Raw genomic sequence first — 9229 nt, 5'->3', positions numbered from 1 at the left:
AGTTCACTCTATCCATTCTCTGTTGCTGCTGTGCATTTAAAGACCATGATCAAATGTCAGACGCTGTTTTCAAGGGCTCCTCTTTTTTAAACATGTAATTATTCAATCTTTAACAGTGCTGCTTTCCCATCCGAGAAGCTGGCCTCTCTGGCTCTGGGCTTTGGAATGGGTGGTGATTGCGTCATCCCCATGAGGGAGAGTTCATAACCAGTGTCACACATGTTTTTTGTGCTGCCCTCGAAAATCATTCTCCAAAGACCCGGCATGTGACTTTTGCTACAAGCTCGTTCCTCTGCCTGGAGCGTGGGTTTTCCTTGCTCTACACAATGGGGAAGTGGACATCTCAAGCAGGACATGACATGTCCATTTGGAGCTGCCAATGGACTCACACAAGCAGTAGGTGAGCTGTGAAACATCCTGTCCTAGACCGACATGGGAGGGGGTGTGTGGATCCTTATCTGCATGTGAGTTGGCTATCTTGCTTTTGTTTTGGAATTGACATTTTGAGGTGCCTTTCACATGGCCTGAAAGCTTTCCAAGAATAAACCAGACACATGCAAGCATAGGTTGGCAGCATCACCAGGGACACTTGGCTCAACCCAGCTGACACCCCTCTGACTTTTTATAACTCAGGTAGACTCACCTCTCTTCACCTCCCTCCACCCCAGAAACACTCAGTTCACCAAAGGTGTGTGATCCTCTCACGCCAGGGGCCCCACCAGCAACTAGGGCTTTTACATCAGATAGGTACATTCTGCTGACCCATGTATGCAAACACACCTTGTCCTAGTTCCGGTCCATTACAACAAGTGCACTATGTCTTCGGGTACACTTATCCCAGGCGCAGTTGAATAGGCATGTACTCACTCATTTCACACTCTACTTCCAAGGTACATGCTTTCAGCCGTGCTCACTTCTTTCTTTCAATGTACACTTTCCCAACTGCTGGCACACCCACCTACAACAGGAACATTCTTCTCACTACTGGTACACTCCATTTACAAACATCTCACCCTAGTTATATTTCTTATATGTCTTTAACATACCTCCTCCTACCCAGTTGCCTCTTTCCCCAGTTACATGTGCATCATCTGAGGTACACGCACCTTACCCTGGACAAATATCCTTCAATCAGGTACGCTTCCTTCAGTTCAGTACTTTCTACGCATATCGGATACATTTTCAACCCAGTTATTTTCTCTCCTTTCCAGATGCTTTGGTTGACCTTGGGTGTACTACCCTCACCTCGGGTACAATGCCTCACCCCAAGCACCATCGCCTGTCTTCCTGTACTCTGTTCTCACCTCATGTGCATTTGCCTCTCCCCAGGTACAGAAGCCTTTGATTTACCTTTTACAAATGATGAGCTTTCAGGCTCCAACACCTCAACTAGTTTTTTTCTGAAACTTGCCAACTTTGTGGTTGGTTCTGGCTGGCGTCTAGTATTGCATCTGCTACATGCGCCTGCAAAGGAGAACCGGTTTGAACCTGCAAGTCAAGGGTGCCAATCCCGATATAATGGCGCACTGAATTAGTGAGTTGCTGGTGCACAGAGCTGCATGTACCCTGACATGATGTATGGGTATAACCCCTATAGATCTGCATATAAGTTGCTGGTACCTACACAAATAAGGTAACTAAGTGGGCTAGCATGCCTGCTGCAGGTGTGCATGCATGTTTTGTGTGTGTAAACTGCCAACATCTGCATATGTTTAGATTATAACCAGCAGAGATTTTTTAAATAAATTGCAGAACACATTTGGAAGTCATGGAAGATAGCTAATGTAGTTAGTTTGCATGTTATTTTGATCAATGTGTAACCGGCAGACATCAGTTTGAATCCCGATAACAAAGCTCAGTTGGTTGACTTGCCATTTGCTGTTACCTCTGTTTTAGTCTGTAGTTTATAGATTGTTCTTGCTTTGCGTCCTGCTTCATTTTCCACCGTGGCTTTCATTTATGTTCTCTATATGGTCCACTGTGCTTTGCTTCCACAGTTTATGGTTTGCCTGCTCACCTCTTCCGGTGCATTACTTCCACTTCACCTCTCTGAGCTATGCACTCAAACTCGTGTAGGTCTGTTTGCACGCGTTTTCGATTTGTGCACTATTTGTAATTCATCACTTCTTTATAACTAGAATCAGTGATGCAAACTGCTACATAAGAAACAAGTTATTTTCTCAAACCTATAGCACTGTAACTCACTGGTATTGGAACCAGTCCTGCTCGTGTCACATTCGGAGAGATGAAAGACTCCACAGGCCAACCAATATTAATAGTAGTGCCGCACTGTCTCTCACACAAATCGCAGCAACATGTGCATTAGCCCATAATATTATAATAATATGAGGTTGTCACTGCAGTGGTGTTGACTGTATTTCGCTGAAAGCTCATAGAGGTTTTTACATTTTCACTGGTGCGTGTTTTACTTTTTTCACCAGGACTATGTAGAATGTATTTGCTTGTATTTTGTTCTACTGCAGGTGCGTACAAAACCTTATTCGCCAGAAAAGAAGGGTTTTCATTTTAGTTAGATAGCAAGGTATGAGAATATGGATTTTTGCAAGGAGAAACGCAGTAACGAGGAAGGAGGGGAGTTCCCATGGAGGAAGCAAAGAATGGCCAAGGACGAATGAAGTAGCAAATTTGTGCTGGAATTGTGGAAAGTTACTTGATACAAACATGTGACTTACCTTGAATGCAATGAATGTCTTATGCTGTAATGAAGTGGAGGTCAGGGAGACATCTTAGGACTTCATGAGGTACAGACCTCTGCTTCTGCTTTGTGTGGCTTCATGCTATTTGACCCTTAGTTGGAGTTTCTCGTACTGAAGACTATGACAGCTGACACCTTTCTATTTTCCATTCGAACCCAATGCTTCTTGGTTCAGGGTGGTCCCTTTTAAGGCAGTGTAGGGAGAGATAGCTTGCACATGGATACTTTTGAGAATCATTTGATGCAATTTAATGTTCAGCGCTTTTTCCTGATTAATTGCATCATCATCATTGAACTAGTTGTACGCGTTTTGTTATATAGGGTACATTTCTTTAGGAGATTTGGGGCGATATGTATGAAAGTACTGATTTGCGAATCTGAATCTGCGAAATTTACCGAATCGCACATTCAGAATCTCAAATCGGTATGTATGAAAGAAATCGCTAATAAATAGCGATTTCTTAAAAATCGCTATTTATTAGCGATTTCCCCAAATGTGATTCCTTAACATGTAGGAATCGCACAATATGCGAATTCGCTATGTAAAATCGCAGTTTGTGCGAAAATTCGCAAAATTGTGCGAAAATTCGCAAAATTGCAATTTTCTAGAATGATCCAATCAGGAACTCTGGTGCAGCATGATGACATCACAACCAGGAAGTGATTGACTACCCATGCTGCACCTGACTTCCTGATTCAGAGGCAGAGTGAAGCTGTGTTTGGAACAGTGCAGTGTGCACCTGGAGAAACATGGCTGAGAGTCCCAGCAGCAGGAGAGTGAAAGCTCAAGGAAAAGAAAACAAAAGTTTTCTGAGGCAGAATTGGAGGCTCTGATCCATGAAATGGTGTCAAACCACGAATTACTTTTTGGAAGGAAATCCAGGGAGGTGCCAGAGAGTCGCAAAAGGAGGATCTGGGAAGAAATCCAGCACAAGGTGAATGCTGTGGGTGTGACACCCCGGAGTGTGGAGGACCTCTGAAAGCGCTGATACGACCTGCGCCTGCGCTCCAAGGAAAAACTAGCTGCCAGGCTGGAGCAGTCCAGGTTAACAGGTGGTGGGACCTCATCTGTTTCTGATTCCACACCCCTGGAGCAACTGGTGGAGGGGACCCTGCAACCAGAGAGTGAGGGAGGAGTGGCTGATTTGGACAGCTCTGAACAGCCAGCATCTGGAAAAGGTAAGAACCATGCCCTCACACCCTTAACACCCCCAACACCCCCCAGCAGTGAGCCAGGGTCAAGAAACAAGATAGGTAGTCCAGAGCAGGCACACAGGCAGACCCAGCAATGCATCATGGGAGATGTAGTCACATGCAAATCAAAGTTTAAAAATTGCAGCTAAAATAGTCAAACATATTTTCTGCCTGGCTTGACAGTGAAACAAGACACCAATGTACATGTAATAGGTGTGAAAATGTTATTTATACAGTGCAAATCAGTGAAGTCAATTAATGTGTGCTGTTCTGTCCACAGCACCATCTTCGACACAGCCCTCAGGCAGTGTGAAAGTCATTGAGTCAGGAGAAGCAGGCCAAGATGTCAACACTGATGGGGAGGCCAGCCCTGTGACCACTCACAGACGAAGAAGGAGACACATTGTCAGACCTCTAGCGCCAATTCAGGATGACGCAGATGGAAGTGGCGAAAATGTAACAAATGTGGACACCCAGCCAGAGCAACAGGGACCCGACCCAGACCAGCATGTCCCACGAAGTGCTGCCAGGCGCAGACGAGGCACGGCCAACATTTTTGAAGGGCGAGGCGAGGAATCAGTTTATGCAGGACTGGAACTCAACATGTTGCAGGTGCAGCGCCTGCAGGCAAAAAACATAAAACTTTTACAAAGGGAGGTGAGGGAGGGTTTCCGTGCACTCAGGAATTACATGAAGGATGGCCTACAGGCCGTATGCGATGAATTGCGTACTGAGGGTAGTGCTAGGCGCAGAGGTTGGCAACGCCAAGACAGGTACACCCGGGCCATCAACCGCCTGGCAGCTATATGTAGCATCCAGGCCAGGCGCAGCATTGAGATGCAGCGGCAATTCACCCATGCTGCACAAGATATAGCAAATGCGCTCACGCAAGTGACCACTGCTGTGGATGAGTTGCGCCAAGTACGCACAACAGGGCCGGGAGTACTGACTCCAAGCGAAGAAGATAATCAGTCAGGTAGGAGCAGCACCACCCCACCGCCAACCTTAGAGAGACGCCGTAGTGGCAGGACCAATAGGGCTACACCTTCAAATGAACATTAGACTGTGCATTATCTAACTTGTGAGTCACACCTTTACTGTTCTGTGCACTGTGAATGAAACATGTGCTAATTATATCTTGTATGACTAATGTACGTTTTCAGTTGATACATATCCTACTATTAAGGATTAAAAACAACATTCACACTCACATGACTTGGCATTGTGTCGTTTTTCCTTACCTAGAAATAGTTGCGCGTAATCTCATCACGCCTCTGGCGCCCAGCCGCTGCTACAGCTCTACCAGCTACCATACGTCCAGGTCCAGGCCCCTCTACATCAGAGGATCCTGAGTCACTCAGCTCCACTGGTGTCTCTTTTCTTATTGCAATATTATGGAGCATGGCACAAGCCACCACTATTTTACAACACGTATTGGGGCTGTATTGGAGTGCACCTCCACTTTTGTGGAGGCACCGGAATCTGCTTTTCAGGATCCCAAATGTCCGTTCGATGGTGCCTTCACTTGCATTGTTGGGATTGAGGTAGGGAGTCAAGATGAAATTCCATACTGCATAAGCACTGTCACCTGTGGGTTACATAAAAATATGTTAGCCTGTGACATGCACATGGTAGTTGGTAGTAATGACCCCTATGTCGGATGGTATTTACCGAGTAGGTATCCCTCGCCAAACTCCCCTCTTGAGAGTCTACGATATATCCCACTGTGTCGGAAGATGAATGCATCATGTGTGCTGTCAGGGTACTTTGCTACAATGTCAGTAATGATGTGTTTTGCATCACACACCACCTGAATGTTCAGTGAGTGGTAGCATTTCCGGTTTCTGAAGATGTATTCATTGCTTGAGGGTGGGGATATAGCAACATGTGTGCCATCTATACATCCTCTCACATGTGGGAAATGTGAATTTTGATAGAAGTCCTGCTTTGTCTGTGCTAGTGCCTGTGGTGTGCTGGGGAAGTAAATGTGATGTGGCATCCTCTGAACCATGGCATCTAGGAAGGCATGGAAGAATCGCGAAAGGGCACTTTATGAAACCCCTCCTGCTGAGGCAATCACCCCCTGAAAACTTCCAGAGGCCAACAAGTGTAATGAACACAGGACCTGTATTTCAGTGGAGATGGCATTTGGCCTGCGTGTGGGGTGTTCAAGGCAGGGTCTGAGTTCTGCAATTAAATCATTTATGCTGTCTTCCTCAAGCCTGCTCCTCCTCAAAGCGCTGGGAGATGGTGACGCGCAAACGGGATATCCTCTCCTGCCGTAGCCTCCTCTGTGCAGCAGCTCTCAAACGCATCCTCCTGGCTATGATGTAAAGGCCCGCTATTGTGGTAAACAGTTTTTTTAATTCTGTAGCTGGTTAAATAGTTTGCACCTGGTTACCACCTGCTTCTACTTTGTGGTAATTGCGATTCTGTATTTTGAGAATTTTCAAAAATCGCTAAATGCGAATTTTTCATACATCTCATTGCGATTTTTTTTTTGCGAATTTTGCTAATCTGCGATTTTTAAGCGATTTCCTACATTTGCGATTTTCCATTTGCGAATTTCGCTAAATAGAAATTCGCAAATGTACAATATCGCAAATTATTTGCAGAATGGCACTTCTCGCTAACAGTGGAATCGCATTTTTTGCGATTCCTTAAATTCAATGGCTTTTGCATTCATACATGCCGATGAGCAGATTCGCATTCGCAAAGACCGGAATTCTGCGAATTTCGGCCTTTGCGAATGCGAATTTGCTTGATACATATAGCCCTTGGACTCATCTATTTGTCCTGTATGATAAAGCTGAGGTTGATTCAAATCAATCTGTTTCTAAATTTATACTTAAACCTTACTAATCTCAGATTCAGTTGTTGAGGGTATTACTGTGTGACTGTATTGGGTACACTGTATTGCAATTTAATTGTGAATGTTTCTTCCCTCTTACCTCTCAAGCAGCTAAAAAAAACATCTGAGCAGAAATTTTTAAGTGGGCCCAAGCTCTCTCATTTGGTAGCAGAGGATAGTTTGCTCTTGAAGTACAGGGAGATAGAATCTAACCTAGAACAGTCTAGACCTAACCCCAGTGGCCCTAGTCCAGAGTCCAGGATTAGGAGATGGAGAATATACAGAGATCCAGTGGTTTACACTGAAACAGTTGAAGAGGGAGTATTAGTAGGGTTGTGTGTATGAGGATTAGGTTTAGCTTGCGGTGAAATAGTAATTGTGTGATGTCTTGCCGATGTGTTGTGAGAGTTGTGTGAATGTGGTGTTAAGTTGTTGAAGTTGAAGTTGTTATCGGGTCCTACGTGACCTAAAATCCTGGGATGTATGATAAAGGTGCAGAAGATACCATGTTGTAATTGTCTGCTGATAATTTGGCACAAGATCACAGAGAAGGAAGGTGCTTTAGCATTTCCACGCTATGTTACATTTAATTTGAGGATAATTGACAATCAGAGAGGAATATTCTTTGCAATTAAACCATTACCTAGACCTACACAGTTTGGAGAGCTTAATGCATGGCTTCATGCAGTGCATGCAAAATAAATAGACAAATATCAATGGAAAATGAAGAAAGCGATGTGCATATATACAGACACGAGATGAGATGAACAACAAAGGAGATGGAGGGTAGATATGATTGAGGGAGCGAGATTATACCCTGCAATAATGAGTGAGAGAAGTGATACTGGAAGAGAAAGAAAGAGAAGAGAAAAGAAGAATGCAGGAGATGGGCCTTTAGACAGTGATAGTGACACAAGCAACATTCTATTAGATGGACTGTTAGCAAAATATTCACTCCCATATAATCAGTCACACATTGGATGTCGGGGAGATATAGATGTTCCTAACAGTTCTGGAGGTGCTTCTGCTCTGGTTGCTTCAAGCTCTGGTGTCGTTGGGGTCACATCAGCAGGCATGACACAAGCTGTAGTGGGAGGGGATATGGGAGCATGTGCTCCTGATCCTTCGGCAACTTATAATTCTAATCCAGCTTCAAGGCCAGATGCTCTTACAGTACTGGTTACCGTTGGTCTTATAGTCCCCGTGTATGATTGTAGTCCGTTTGGGATTTAAAGCCAGAAAATGCCTACCCCTACAGAAGTGAGGGCATCAGAGAAAAGAATAGATGGCCCCAATGGGAGATTTGTTCCATTAACTCTGATGTTCCATTAACTCTGATGAATGAGAATTGACTTTGTGCAGCGAGTGCAGATCCCTCTGCAGTACAGAATGGATTTGGACCCATAGGGTCCTTTCCTTGATTGACAGCCATGGATTCAACTGTATGGGAGACACTCCCAAATGTACATAGCAGCACACCTCAAAAATGAACTTCCCCAAAAAGAACTTCTGAGAGCCAACTTATATTTGATGTTCAAGATTTAGAGCAATGGTTAAAGCTGGAAAATAATAATTCAAATGAGAGTCACAGTACAGAGACGAGCCATGGAGCTATAAAGTCGGCTGTAAAAGTGGATCTGATTGATGTGGTTAAATAAAAAGCAAAACTAGATGAAATAATAAGTGGGAGTCTAGAGCTCAATCGAATAGATACTTACCAACAAAATGAATCGTTATTCACGAGTAAAGATGTAATTAGGAGAGAGAGACGGGCTCACGAGAAATTATCTGAATTGGCTCAAAAATATGATGTTGACATAGAACGAACAAAGGCTTTACAGAAGAACCATAGACTTGCATTTAGCAATCAGGACATAGAGAACCTGAGATTACCAGGGTTGAAGACCCGAATCTGAGAATTGGATTTCAGCATTCGAATTTGGAGCACATTGGACAAATGAGAAAAGAAATGGGCTAACAGAAAGGGTTCGAAAAGAGCAGCAGTGAACCACCTCCCATAGGAAAAAGGGGAACAGGTATCCAGGCTATCCCTTTGCAAGAAGTACCTAGTGGAGATTATGTGCATGTGCCTTGGAGTAGAGGTGAGCTTGCAGAATTTACAAATGATTTCCTGAGATTAAGAGCGAAGCCTGTAGAGTGGTACAAACAGGTCGATCAATTTGCGAAAATTTCAAAGGTGCTGTGGATTCATTTGAATACATTGTTCGATATTGTAGTTCCTAGTGATTTGTGGTCTGCATGTAAAATAGCTACAGAATGGCCCAAAGGCGAGCCTGAGAGGGATCCAGTGACACATGGTCCGTCACCTATAGTGATGAAGAAACATAAGCAGGTGTTTACTTGGTTGGAAGCTAAAGTGCTCCTGCAGTATAGTGATTGAGTAAATATTCACAGGATGACTCAAGAACCTAAGGAGATGAGTCATGCATTTAATGAAAGCAAGCTTT

The sequence above is a fragment of the Lissotriton helveticus genome, chromosome 11 (genome assembly GCF_964261635.1).
Source record: "Lissotriton helveticus chromosome 11, aLisHel1.1, whole genome shotgun sequence".
Taxonomy (NCBI): Eukaryota; Metazoa; Chordata; class Amphibia; order Caudata; family Salamandridae; genus Lissotriton; species Lissotriton helveticus.
This window is presented reverse-complemented; position numbering follows the sequence as displayed.